General features: G+C 35.0%; 1 protein-coding gene and 1 pseudogene across 1 annotated transcript in view; one reads left to right on the forward strand and one right to left on the reverse strand.

Moving 5' to 3' along the window:
• The window catches only part of LOC140742989 (neurexin 1), a 170478-nt gene that overhangs the window by 2922 nt on the left and 151669 nt on the right, over positions 1 to 15887 (forward strand). The gene's annotated exons all lie outside the window — the stretch shown is intronic.
• Positions 14303 to 15639, reverse strand: LOC140742524 (prostaglandin reductase 1 pseudogene; annotated as a pseudogene).

The following is a 15887-nucleotide window of genomic DNA, read 5'->3' on the forward strand; positions in this document are numbered from 1 at the left end:
CAATGATGAAGTTAAATATAATTGTCGTATGCTTCGTCATACTCGTAGAAGCATATGAAATAGTCGTTCATAGAATTCCGACGCATATAAAAATCTAGTGTGGGGCTGTGAATGTATTTGAGAAGATGGAAAACTTTATCTTTAACTAACTTTAAAATTGTAGAGACTATATTTTATCTTTATTTAAGTACTAAAGTACCTATGTAAAGCTTACCAGTTGTTACTTGGTCATCGTGTAAGATTATGGTCTTCCCTTATACAAAGGGAAGACCATAATCTTCACCAAGTGTTCTCGTATGGGAACGTAATGCGGGTTAAGGCTTGAAAGCAAGTTTAGAGCTAACCTTTAAAATTCTCAAATGCGTTGAAAAAATCTAACAACCCATAGATACTTCATTTTATAGAAGTCAAAAGTCCTATAACCAAAAATACTCTGCATCATACCCTTTTTTTCTTAATCAACAAATACTTATTTTCGATAATCCTTACATACGAACGACTTCGTTCATAAGTGTTGCTTTTACTTCTTTATTCAGGGCTCGCGTGTTCACCCAACTAAAACAATTAAATAGGGGTAAATAAATACCTCACAGGTAACAAACTATTGGGTAGATATTCCTTAATTTCCCAGAAGAGTTACTTCGGAGTTAAGTAGAGTTAGAATGACGAAGGTATTAATGGCGAAGTAATTTGACCAGAATATATTATTAGCGTTGGTAAAGAATAGAGACAATGTGTAATGTTTTTTAATTATAATCAGTCTATTTTTGCGTATCTTCATCATGGAAGTTTGTCAATTTCTAGTATGTAGAAATTGTTAAATTTTGATCTTCAAGACATATATTAGTTTTACAATTTATTAACTTCTTAAAATATTATTTTTAATAAGGACTACATAGCATTCTGTGGGCTACATATCCGCTTCTGAATGCCTTAAAGAAGTAAGGAATAATATAAAAAGCATTAATACAACCAATATACCACCAATGTATCCGGGCAAATTGCATTCTTCGTCGGAAATGTTGACCGCGATTGTCTCTAAGCGCCCGCTTGTGCATTCCTTCACAATTTCAAGCGAATACATCGCGGAGTAAAATAACTGTAAAAGTTAGCCAAGTAGAGGACGCCACTGTGCTAACTGCGGGTATATTCAAAATTATAGTTAAGTCGTTAAGACACTGATTTTTGAATTTCACTTTACTGCTTGCTACTGTATTGTGAAATTTCCTATATCCTAGATACAATAGGCACGTACAAGAACAATTACACAACATCCAGAACAGAACAGAAATTTTAATGTTGGTCTTTCTTTTTTTATATAATATAGGAGCAGACGAGTGTACAGTCCACCTACGTAAGTGACTACTGCCGCCCATGGACATCTGTAATCAAACCCAGATAGGATTAGATATTCTTACCTGAGGTCGACCACATATGCGCCGCTACCCCTGAGGACTAAGCTGGAACGCCTAGCAAAAGTCTGTTTCCCTTACCACACCCTTCCAACCGGAACACAGCAGCGCCTAACACTGCTGTTATAAGGTAGAAATAGGTGTGGCGGTGGTACCGCCGGAGTCGAACCACAAAGGGTTCTACCACCTTCTCTCGGTCTGGCTGTCGAACCTAGAATTCTCGGTTTTATAGATGGTATGACGACCACGGCCCACACGAGTTGACAGTTACGCTTTCGGACAACAATGATAAACCGTGAATATTTTCGAAATAAATATAAGAACGATTAATGCTATGGTAGTAGGTAGTAATAAGAAAGTCTAAAAAAACCTTTCATTTGAATTTTTGTCTGTCTCTACGGACTAACAGTAGAAACAATTTTCGCAGGAATTTTTCGCGAGCATAGAAAATTAACACAAAGCGTGCAGGGGGTTACATGGATAGGGTAGTTTTACCCCGAAGATTGTTCTCCTTGTACAAAAATTTAAAAGCGTGTACGGGGGAGCGAATTGTGACTCCGAGGGAACGTTGAATAAAGGAGAACTATGTGGTATTTAGTAACAGAATGTGTCGGCGAGGGAAAATTAAATCTAGTTATTTCCGCTACCCCGACGTAAAAAGGACAATGTGTTTGCTTCACATTTGGTATTTGGTTTTCGGGGTTTATTTTCAAGTTTCTTGTGCATTATTTGGTTTGGACTACCATACGATATTTTTGCTCCTAAATATAAAAGGGTGTTTTGTCCAATTAGAATACTGCCATTTAAAATAGGAAAATAAAAATTAAGTACTTTTTCACCTATATCTCATTCTTGTAGGGTTTCGGAAAACCGCTAGACACCTTTGTTAAGTGTGATTTTTGTAAATTTATTGCATTGACATTACTGCAATTATACCTATATTTGATCTAGACCCATTTCTGATCTATAATATAGATGTTGTGTCTTGTCTTGAAAGGTGCGGTTATGTACAGATACCAATACGAAACATTCCATCTATTTCTTCTGAGGTAGAAAGCCAGAAGCGCTAGTGTGATCGACATTACATATGATTCCGTTTCTGTTTGGGTTCGTTTACTGAAAACTATTAATATCTGTCAATATCGAGAGAACTAAATGCTCGTTTGCTTTTTCCACTAAATTAAAAATCATCAGTAGATCTAAATAAATATTCACATTTCCGTTTTATTGAAAACGAACATATTGTATGGCAACAGCTGTAGCAATAGAAAACAATTTACTAGTGGATCGCGCGATTGGGCAGCGGTGAGGGACCGTCGATACTAACGTGGAGATTCCCGCCATACCGGGAATACTCCTGTTGCAACTGGCTTTTTAATCTATTCTATTTCTTTGTCCTATTTCTGTCTGTTAAATCAATTACACTCAATTTGTTTGTTTGTAAAGTCAGTCGCAATTCAACACTTACAACAGACACGCATTTTAATTATCTTTCCTTAAGCAATTATAACCAATTAAACAACTTAAGCAACTTAAGCAACTTAAGCAATTTATAAACTATATAAAAAATAATCATGTAGTTCCCTTAAATTAGCTAAGAAATCGAATGAATTCTCATTAGTTTTTATTGACGGGAATATTTTTGTAGTGTCTATTTATCTATACTATAATAATAATATTATAACGAGGAAAACTTTGTTTGTTTGTTTGATTGTAATGAATAGGTTCAAAAACTACTTGACCGATTTTAAAAATTCTTTCACCATTCGTAAGCTACATTATCCACGAGTAACATAGGCTATATTTTATATGAAATATATTTGATAAATAGATTTTGAGGCGGTACAAAGTTTGCCGGGTCAGCTAGTTTTTAATATGTTGAAAAAGCGGAGAAAGATATATAAGTAGATTCGTATTTTTTGTGACTTACGATAATAAAATCTCTTAATACTATTTTTTGTTACAAAGATAAAATACCATCGTACCATTGTACCACGCCACCACCATACCACCGTACCACCGTACTAGTAACTCTATGCTCTGTTATTTTTCTTTTATAAATTGAACATTTCTTAACGAATGCGTTGAAAATAGCCCTCACAACACTATTGGACATTTCATAAAACGACGGAACAACGCACAATCGTGTGCAACAGCTGTATCAATGGGAAACAATTTCCCAGCGGAGCGCCGATTGGACAGTGGCGCGTGATCGCCGATAACAAACGCGGAGATTCCCGCCAGCCTGGGAATACTGCTGTTGCAAGCTATTCATTCATTTTACTCTATTACGACAAAGTGTTTTTATTTCTAATTTCCATCAGATAGTAAGAGACCATGTTTTGAATTTCGTTCATTATTATAGGTACTCAGGAACAATTATATTACATTTTTTAAAATATCTTGTCGCGATGGGAATTCTACGTCAAGTTAAGACGTTCCTGAGAAATCTCGACGAATTTAGATTTGTTTTGGGTTTGGGTGTTTATGTTTATACTCGTAGAAAGCCTACAGTATACATATACATAAGTACATAGGTATCTGTATACTCATCTTGCTCGTTAGTAATAACACTAATAAATAATATAATTAATGTTGGTAAAAAATGGCTTGTCAAATTTCCAACTTTGTTAAGAACAAAAAAGTGCAAATATCCGTTATCATTAAAGCCATTTATGATAAATCAACTTAGGCTTATTCTTTGTGAAATCAAACAATCCACATCACTTGCATTCACAATTGGAGTACAATATTCCAGTGAATGCAATTGGACAATGGACTGAAATCGGGAAGCGAATGCGAAAATTTAAGCTGAATTCTGTACATCGGGAATAGTATCTGGTTTCTAGACTGTTTTATTGTTGGTTTGGTTAGACAAATGATATGGTCGTACAATGACCCTCCATTCTTCTTGAATTTACTTGTATTTATTTCTTACTTACTGAGTTTTAGTGCGAGATTTAGTTTTGCTTTTTCATGTAGGTTACATTGACGTAGCAAGCAAACATTTGGTTTTGATAGTAAGTGGCTATTATTGTTCAAAAATATTAATTACTAGCTGAACCGGTATGCTTTGTACCGCCTCAAAATCTATTTATCATAATATTTCGTATAAAATATAGCCTATGTTACTCGTGGATAATGTAGCTTTCGAATGGTGAAAGAATTTTTAAAATCGGTCCAGTAGTTTTTGAGCCTATTCATTACAATCAAACAAACAAAGTTTTCCTCTTTATAATATTACTATAGATTAGATACCTAATAACTGGCGTTAGTTGGTACGTCTCACTTGAAATAATACCTCTCTTTTTGAAACAGAAACTCAGAAGCAATGCAAGCCAGAAATTAATGTCTCCTTTCCTGGCGTATCTTTTGAATTGTAAACTTTATGGGCAGTAATTTAGTATGGTTACGTGCGTTGTAAATATATTTATCAGCGTTTCCTCAGCTGTAGTCTGTGTTATAAGTTCTCTGCTAGACATTGGCCACCAATATTTTTGCCGTCGCAGTACTTGGGTTGCGTGTTAGTAACTGCATGTATGTAAAATCTTAGACACCTGCGAACTGGAGGAAGAGTGGAAATGATCCTGTTCTAAGCCGGCAGCACATGACGTGTGTGTAGAATCGACAAGTTATGCCACACATACCATAACTCCGCATTTATCGGATGCAACAGCTGTATTTCCGGCTGGACACATTTCCCGATAGAATTCGCAATTGCTCGGAATGCGTGACCGGACTTTACGTCAAATCGAATTATTATTGGAGCACTAAATTCTCGTATGTGCTTGAGCTTCTACAGTATACCCAGGGTGCAGTAACCATTGGCAATCGTTTGAATGCTACTGCACCACCGGAATATTTATTTTTGCCTTGCCTGTAGTACTCTTTAAAATTATTACTGTGAAACGCTCTGTCGTGGTAAGGCTAAACTTCAAGTTGTGAAAAATTTGCTCTCAGTAGGCAAAATGATCTGTTACCTGATGAATATTACCATCTTGCGTCCTTCAACAAAATCAGACATAAGTGCACAAAAGAATGATTTATCATATAATAGTTGTAACAAGAGAACATATACTCCATCTCATCGTGTAAAGTCGGATCATTGTACCATAAAAGGAATTTTATATTGAAACAGAGACTCACTCGATCTCACTTGACGCCAACGCATGTGACGTTGCTTCTCTTGAGAATTCATATATAAAACATGAAAAATGGCATGTTATCTTGCTACACACTACAAAGGAGCAAAAATATTGCAGCAGCAGTTTGGCAGTGGTGCCATCTCAGACGAACGTTGGGTCTCTATAGCTTGTGGAACTTCATTGAAGAGCGTGACATCATGGATTGAAGTGACGCTTGAACTCACATCGAGCAAATGTTGCCATGCACGAACATACACTTCCTAACTTTTCCAGCCCTCACATCCGCACACAGCAATAGAAATCCGTTGCGGTAACTCAGAGTAACCTGCACACACTCTGGTTATAAAAAACATAAACCATGGCAACTTAACCCAGCTACAAAGCATTTTACGCTCGAAAACTCTCCAGTTGACCTATTTCGGGGCCCATTAGCCCTATTTCCAAGAAAAAATCACAGCACATACGCTTTAAAGAAATGTAATGAATGCTGCCATCAACTCCACATTGCAATTGCTGCAATTTCCACTTGTTTGTTGCATTTACAAACGTTACGCTTGTGGGGTGCAAGCGCTTTCAGGAAAGAATTTGGTGGTTAGCACATGTGCTTCAGTGATGTTAGTAATCAGTTAATTGAGGTCAGGAACAGCCAAATTAAGCTCGGCGACTTCAGATTGACGGTAACTTGTCGTGACTAGAATTAAAGTCTGTTTAGGTAAAGATTCCAGGGGCCTTTCAGGTTTACTTAGATAATTCAATAGAGACGAAGGTATTACAATAATAACTCGTAATAACAAATAATAATTGTGTTTTGCATGAATTTTAGAAGTAGCAATATGATAACTGGTATATGTTTGTTATTCTTCTGTAGGAAAAATTGTGGTAGAACGCTTCGCCAAATTCTGCCTTGTAGCAGGAATATAGTTTGATTGCTGTTATTGTAATAAAAAACTCTCAAAAAGGTTTTTAATTATTCCCTTTGGAAAAACTATGTTCGTGTTAAAATTTTCTGCGTACAGAAACTTTTTTGACCATTTAGTGTGTATTAAGTGAGCTTTTGTATTTACTAAACTAGGTTTGTAAGTACAAAGCTCGTTGCTAGCTTTGAAGTAAATCTCTATAAAACGGTTTTAGTAAAAAAAAGAAGGCCGTAAAAACTAAAAGGCCCGCGACAGCAAAGAGTTGCACATATATGATACGGGGTTCAAGCTCATAGTATTTTTTTAAATTTTGGTTAAAATTTGGTGATTTACAACGTAATTTACATTTTAAGCTTATTTTTCTATTTAAAACTCTATAAGTTGTTATTCTTCTGAAATTTTGAAATCGATACTCAAATGTATGGAAATTAGTACGACAGTCAGTACATATTTCTAAAAGATCGTTATTTTTACAAAAATAAGATACACGTTACGGTAAACATAATTAAATTTACGATCAAGAGTAAAGTTAAAATAAGCAGAGCAAACATTTTATTCAAAAGCAGAGCATTTTATTCAAAATCGAACCAAATATACTGATCATCGATTTTAACAAAATTGAACAAAGGACCTCTGATCGTCATTTAATATAATGTATTATATAGGCACCTTCTGTACATATTATTTATTCTATGGTCCGTAAAGTATCAGTGAGTCCGCCCTTTGATGGCAGTTCGGGAACAGCTCCAAATTTTGTTTAGCTTGTACATCGCCGCGAAACTCAAGTGCCATTGTGATTTATTCGGCGAAGTTATTATTTTGGAACTTGAAGCTTTGAAGTTTGCTTGGCGTCAATTTTATAAATTAGGTTTGTTATTCCAAAATTATTTTGTATTAAAGATGGTGTTTTGACTGCAGCCCGACCTTATGTTATATGTTGGAACATTGTATGTAAATATTATTGATACTATATCTAAATGTATAAGTGCCTAAGCGTCATTGTTTCCATAACATGTGAGGCGTCTGTACAAATTTTATCCATAATTATTATAAAATCAAAGTCAAAATAATTTATTCAACGTCGATTTATAATAACTCTTCTTGAGCGTCAATATCTACCACTGAATCGGAAGGTGATTTACTATGGAGAAGTACTTTGAAATGAATCGCATACTCCAGTACCCTTACCATGAGTTTTTACGTTTTGACAAATATGATTGTTTTGGTATTTGTTTACGTATTTTCCCGTACAATTTTCAATCAGCGCCCCTAGCGGATTGTATCAGAACTGTAACGTAACATTAAATGTCTAAATTGACAAAATGGCGCTTTGTGTTTTGTCTCTTTTTTGCGAACATGTGAGGCAGACTAAAAGACTTGAGCACTTACTTATTGTTACGTTTACTCAGTCTACTAAGCACACGGAATAGAATAATGGAATCAGTAAACGTAACGTAAAATTGTGGGATGTATTGAAAACTCATGGTAAGGGTACAGACTAGTGCAGAAATATAGTAGTTGATACAAAACTAAGAATTTAAATCGGAACTTCAAAAGCGATTTCAATTACTCCACTAACTAATAGAGCGCAATTCAGTCGGGGATTAAGTTTGTCGATACTTTGTGGCTACAGCAACTTCACTTTCTAAAGAAATATTGGAAAAGTTTCCGATTACGAAGTTCACCTGCAAATGAATCCTTTCATTAACGGTTTATTGAAATGGATTTTTATTTGCAATTAATCCTTATGCTTACATGCTTTGAAACATTGCTTCTGTATCTTTATGTCGATGTATGCTTTTGTAAATTTGCTAGTGGTGTAATTTTTTATATACAAGAAAATATTTGGATATTTTCTAGTAGGTATATGTACAACTTTACATATTGTAAAAATTATAATGACTCTGAAATATAAGCTAGGATATTAGCGGTAAAAATCGAAGTTCCTGTCGGTAGTCGGAAGAAAAATAGCAAAACTGTGTCATCCTGGATGGCATCTGAATGAGGGAAGAAGTAGATTAAAATTAGTACATAACTACGAAGACCACACTTGCAGAGTCAACAGAGGCGATAGCTTATACCTATCCCACCGTTGGAAACGTGTCTCCTCTTAGACTGAGAGTGATTTAGGCCATAGTTTACCGCGATGGGCATGTAAGGATTTGTGAAACTTCACACTTCCTTGAGATGTTTATGAACTCTATGCTTCCACACAATTCCTCACAATTTATGGATGGATTAGGATTCAAACCATGGACTCCTCTATTTTAAAGCCAAGTACAGCCACAAGGACATTTTTGCTTTAGTTTCAACGACGCATACGTTTGTCGATGGAAAAACAAATTTGTTGTTCATGTAGGAGGATGTTGAATGTAGCTGATTATAAATATGATTTTACGTGGCCCTTACATCATATTATGATTTGTAATATAATATTCCAATAGCCCCAAGTAAGAAAGAAGTCCTTTCAAACCCGCATAATAGGAACGCCATTTTTGTAGAAAGGAGAATCTATTTGCTACGAAGATACACCCAATGAAACTAGTGTCCCATTCATATTTTTGTTATTCGGTTGCATTTTTCTTATCCAGGGAAATTATTAAAGAGAAGTTCGAACCGAGTCGGGACTGTAGTTTGGATTAGCTACAAAGACGGATTACTTTTCAAGGAAATATTGGAAAAGTTCCCTTATTACATAATACTTTGCACCTGTGAAAGTCTTGTTGAATCTTTTGAAAAAAATAGAATAGTAGGTATCTGCCTTTGTGGATCGAAATAGCTATGACGATATCGTCAGAGTAATCGAATTTCAAAGATTTGTATTGATTTTATATTTTTCTGTTATCAAGAATCATACGAGTATTTGTACAATTCAATTAGGTACGTAGTTTGACTATAGTCTGCTAGTAACTGCCATTTGACCCGACTAACTCACATGTTTTTCGAGCTAATATTTTTATGTATGTATATATCATTCTTGGCATCTGCAGCCTAATCGACTTAGCGGATTTTAACATAGGAGGTTGGATTCTTCAAAACTATAAGAGTAACATAGGCTACAATCTTCGTCATTTTACAATTAATTAATAGAAAAATTGTAAAATCTTGAGTCTTCTCAGGAAAAATTGGTTAACAGTTATAGATGTTCTTGAAAATCGAAATATCATCACTGCCTGTTTGCGGATAAACTCGCGGTTCAAACTCGTCTAGAATAAGAAGCAAATACGGCAAATATCCATTTTCCTGCCAGCCCCGAGCACAATGGAAGCTCATTTCCACAAGAACAGTCTATTATTTCGTGCGCCTGTCTAAAATAACTGATGAGATTAGAACAACCGCCGTCATTAGTCAGGATTCCGGTGATAAATAGTTGATTAAGATTGTTGAGCGCCGGATTATTGGTTTAGCGGCTGTAGATGCTTCCAGTATACTTTGTTATGAGTATTACAATGATTAGTGGCATGTTATTGTACGTGTCTATGTATTCATGAATAGGAGTTCAGTACATATTTCGCTTGTTTGTGAATTCCTTGAATGAAAAATTTCCTTTTTTTACCGACTACGGCGCAGCATAATCCTCCTATTAACACATGTTAATAATATCTATCTATGCAAAATTTGCCAATATCTACTTAGTATGAAGAAATTGTCATATATCTATCTTGAGGAGACAAAACATTAGATAGATTGATTACTAATAAGAGGCGGCACAATGTTTTCTTATTTCATGCGGTATGTTTTAGTCTTTAAACTTTTTTTGGCAGCTATTGCCGAGCTATTACCGAATTTTGACCGCTGGTTTTAGGAATTGTACATCTTGGCAAAGGGGGTTGTGGTGTATCAGTAGTAACTGTGCTATCTTTGCTCCAGCAATTTGGTCGGAAGAGGAGGGAGAGTCATTTAGGCACGAGACATTCTAATTAAGTCCGTAGGATAACAACGAAACTATAGTCGTCCTTAGGTAAGACTTCAAATGACTTCAATGCCATTCGCGGACTATCAGATCAAGAACAGATATACTGCATTCCTTCCTTTTCCTTCCCTTTCCTTTTCATTTTCCTTCAGCCCTCTGTGGTTAAAATACACTTTAAAAGATTATTTTATTCAAAGTTATTTAAGTTAACGTTATACGTTCCTAATTTATTTCCGTATTATCTCACATATTGCTAATTTATGTAAAGAGCGAGCAAATTTAAATAAAACTAGTATTCAGGAAAGAAGCAGAAGAATATAAAGGAAAATACATACGAAAGAACAAAGAAGGAACAACGATACATTACAGGAAATCCCTAGACAAAACGCTAATTGAAAATATTATGCAAAATGTTTCCTTCCCCTTTCTTTTATAAGCTTTGTAGGGGTTGTGATTACAGAAATATCTTTGTTTTGCGTAAGAAACGAAAAATAAAACTGAAGTGGTCTGTGACTTCAAATTGTCTTTTTCTAAGCTCAAATGTTTATGTTTTGTTACTTGATACATTATCTACAGTTAAATTTATTTTTATAAAATAGGAGTAGCAGACAAGCATGCATTTCACTTAATGGCTACATACACAAAGAGTTCTACCACCTTTAAAGCGTAGTATAATGATACATTTTGGTATTTTAGACACTGCAAAATGTATCATCATAATATGGTTTGTTCTACATAATAGTCAATGTATTTTCAGTGCATTAGAAAATAAATGTATCATAATAATCCAACGACTGGTTTACAGCCATACAGAGTACGGTTTTAATAAGGTTTAATGTCGTTATTTATTTCTAATCCGGATTAGAAACTTCGTATGATATAACGTATTTTGTGTATTCATAGAAGAGGTACTGAACAGGTGGGCATATCTCGCAGAGTAAACAGGAGGGGCTTAAAAATATTTAGTACGAGTAGTTTCTATATAAAAAATCCTCAAATTTAATAATATATAAATATGTCCTCAATATTTAATTAATTTTGTAGCTACAAATATGACACAATTACTTAATTAAACAAAACAGAAACAAAATTAATAAAACAATTAAAATATAAACAGTATTTTAGCTCATATATCTATATTCTAGAATACAATGAATTAAATTGTATTCGATTGTATTGTATTTTGTACCACGTGATCGTAGATAACAATGTTATAGAACTTGCACAATCTACGAGCATTGTCTCAGAAGCAATAAATGTTATACATATATTTCTTTCTATTTACCTACTCAAAATTTTATGAAATTCGTAAATACGAATATGATACAATTAACTAAATAAAATAACAGAAACTAAATTAATAAACCAATTAAATTATTTACGGTATTTTTTTAAAGATCATATTCTAGAATAAAGTGATTCAATTGTATTGTGTTCTATTGTATTGTATTTTGTACCACGTGATCGTAGAGAACAATGTAATAGAACTTGCACTATGTACGAGCATTGTCTCAGTAGCAGTAAATGTCTCAATAAATTATATCGTACGCGCGGGTCATCTAGATATGTCTTGGGAGGTTATATTGGACACCTGATTTATATCTTCTGTGAATGTATTACTGAAACATAATAACCATATAAGATACGAAACCACACAGCCTTATGGGACAATCGTAATTGTTTATTGTCTGGCTGTGCCTGATGGGAATATACGAGTACTGTATCTGTATTATTGTCTATGCTATTTATAGTTGGTCACAGATGTTGTATAGTGACTGTCTTATGGTCTTAGGGTTCGTACACAAAACTGCGATGCGACGCGATGCGAATTCGCAACGCAGAAAATTGCAACACGAATTCCTGCGATGCGATATCGTGCGGCATAACGTCTCCCAGGGTGACCATTCTTTCGACAACTGTCAACCGTACGGAACGTATTTTGAAAATTAGGTCGTGACATGGATCGTAAAAAGAAGTGTGCACTTTTGTTATTGCTTTAGAGATACAGAAGAGTAACAAAGAAAATTTTGGGTTCATCCATTTATCATATATCATTGATTTTATATTTAGTTTCCCAAAGAACAGGGCGCTCCTCAATCTGTAATATAAAAACGTCAATGACGTACTTTGTCTTTTTTTTACATTAAAGTATACGTCTTCCCACCCAACAAATACAGGTCTGTACGTCGTCTGTACTGTCTCAGAACGAACTAAAAATGGCGTCAACAAGTGTGACGAAACATCGCAGGAATGTGCGATGCGAATTAATTCGCAAGTTCTTGCGATGCGTCGAGGAAGCTCGCAGATTTTTACGATGCGACGTCGCATCGCAGTTTTGTGTACGAGCGCTTAGTTATTTAATAATAAAATAAACGTTCCACACTAATCTAATTAAGTTTATTTAATCGCTTTGATGTTAGTAGATACAGACCGATATCTAAAGAAATATGTAAATTGAATATTTATACGCCATTTTCAATCAAATATTGAACCCTGAATAAGTATCTTGAAGATGAATATTTTCTAATGAGGAGTCTAGAGAGTACATATATTTCGCAGACATTTTATGTCAGTGTCTATAATTTTGTTTCAAAATATATAAATAATAAATCGAAATGGCGGTTGATATGTGTACGAGAATCATGTACGAAAACCAACATTTTGAAATACATAACCAAAATAAATATGTTATACATAGCGTTTCCGTCAACATAACAAGTTAATTCTAGGTTTCCTAACGAGTTGAAACTTCTGGTAGGACGGTTAACAAACCACGTTATGCCTTTAATTTCGTCTACAACTTTGGTACTCTTAGAACTTTTATTGTATTTGAGTAAGTGACGTCATAATCGCTATAAACACGCCGCAGGTAACCATATAATGATTATAATATTGTCTTTGTAGTTATAAGTAGGAGGATTTACCGAGAATGTACCTACAAAGTATATTTCATTGTATTGTAGCTAAATTATCATTTGCTTGAACTGTGAGTTAACAGATTCAGTAAAATAACAACATTAGGCGTGTTTTTATACAAAATTTAACACGATACTAAAATACGTACATATTGTGATGCAAATATATTAACGTCCATAGACATATATTTTTAATCTGTCTCCATCTTAATGTTTGATTTTGATTTGATTTGAATAAATTAAAGTTTTGTCTATGGTTACCTATAATGCCACACGTTGTAAATCTGTCCCCACTTTAAGTAGGTAAAACTGCATATTCATTAAGCGAGCGTCACTTACAGGCTGCAGGTGCAAGGTCTATACGACTCCACCTTAACAAGTTAAAAATGTGTCTATGGTTACCTATAATGCCACATGTTGTAAATCTGTCCTCACTTTAAGTAGTTAAAACTGTGCTCGTCTCGTTACGCGAGTGTCACTTGCAGGCTGCAGGTGTAAGCTCTTTGTTTGTTCGAATGAAAAGTTCCAAGCTTTTAGACGGATTGTGGAAGCGTTTGTTTTTCTTTCAAACATTCAAAAGCGAAGTGAGAAGATTGAAATGCTAAATGTTGCGTAGTGCTTTTCGCTTTTGCGCTTACGGAGATTAGTTTCGAGTGGGGATGTACTACTCTGTAACCGGATCTATCACATGTTTTAAGTAAAAAAATATTTAACGTTCTTTACAAGTTGATAAGCGATGTTATTTTCCATGTGATGCGTTTTTCGTGTTCGTGGACATTCGTTTATTAAATGTTTTCACATTAACTGTACATTTTTCTTCAGCCACTTAAAATAACAGTAATCATAATATACACTTTAAATATTCAGTCAATTATTTTATCTCCAACCTTTTAACGACGAAGAACAACATTAAGTAACAAAGCTGAAAAGTAATTCTTTGAAATGGTTCAGTATAATAATATAACAATAAAATAAAACAAGATAATTAAAAATCCAAACAAAATAACAAAGACTTTATTTGTAAAACAAAGCTCCTTAATGAACAAAGTCTTTGGGCCAAATAAACAATCTTTATTATACTTAAGAGTTCGCTCGCTACAACCGTGAGACATTTTGAACTTAATTGCTATAGTAATGGGAATTAAAGTTTAACTATGGCTTTCCCAATGTTTTCTCCTTTCAACATTCCTATAAACGCATTAGGGAGCTCTTCAAATCCATTTGTTATAGTTTCTTTCGCTTTAATGTCGCCATTTTCAAGCCATTTCTTCAACTCTTTTAATGCACTCGTTTTCTCTGATTCTTCCCATTGTGGGAAACCGAATGATTCGATTTTTACCGAACTCCGTTTCTTCGATTTACGTCTGGGAGTATTCTTCGAGCCATACGTACTTATGGATCCGCAAATAGCCACTCTTCCGTTTTCCTTCATATTTTCCACTATGTCAGCCGCTAAATCACCGCCTACATTATCGAAGTAGCAATCTATGCCATCTGGAGCAGCAGATTTAAGAGTTTCTTTTACGTTTGCCACAGTTTTATAGTTGAAAGCGTAGTCAAAACCCAATTCATTTTTAAGCACGTGTACTTTTTCATCGGAGCCGGCGAAACCGATCACGGTACAGCCTTTTATTTTGGCTATTTGACCGACCAACGAGCCCACTGCTCCAGCTGCACCTGTCACACAAACTACATCTCCGGCATTAGGTTTGCATATCTTCAACAATCCCAAATACGCTGTAATACCCGGCATTCCTAACGCTCCAATAGATAGAGATATGGGTAGACTGCCAACATCAGGTTGGTACGGTATGACTTGAAAAATCTCGTCGGCTTCGTTATTAAGTACGACGTGATCGGCCCAGCCCGAGTGCGATACGACATACATCCCGGGAGAGAAGCCCGGGTGCCGACTCTCGACAACTTTCCCGACTTGAAACCCGAACTGGCTGTACGGCACACTGTCACTAGCAAACGACCGCATATATGGATCGACGCTTATATACTCGGTTTGAACTAAAAATTCGCCGTCTTTTAGATCGGGAATCGCTTCCTCGACAACTTCGAAGTCCGACCGATCTGGCAAATAGCCTTTGAATGCATTTTTCACAATGTATTTGTGGAGATTTCTCATTTTGTTACACTAGCATGGACAATATTAGAGAGATGTGAGGTTATGGCACGAATAATTAAATGTACGTGATATGTGACACAACTGATATATTTTTTATGAATGTTTTGTTAAAATAACTATAACAAATCACATTAAAAGATTTATAATACTGATAACTAATGACAAACAATTTAATAACGTTGTGCAATCACGCCGTAAGGACAGCGACAACATAACTGACAGCTTTGTATGCCGAATCGAATGTCCCTTGTCAATGACAGCTGTCAGAGCCGTTCGGAAACGTAAAGTTATTGACTTTATAATTTGTGTACATTGAACCCTTATTATTTTTTCCATTACGTCGCGTTTCAAATTACTGCGATTAAGTTCACAAAATGCCGTATGGCTTCAAGTATTGAGTGCAGGAATATTAAAATCAGGCAGAGTTTGCGAGGCACGTTTCATATTGAAC

The sequence above is a fragment of the Epargyreus clarus genome, unplaced genomic scaffold, assembly GCF_041222505.1.
Source record: "Epargyreus clarus isolate Ecla_fem2 unplaced genomic scaffold, WU_Ecla_fem_2.2 ptg000006l, whole genome shotgun sequence".
In the NCBI taxonomy this organism is placed as follows: domain Eukaryota; kingdom Metazoa; phylum Arthropoda; class Insecta; order Lepidoptera; family Hesperiidae; genus Epargyreus; species Epargyreus clarus.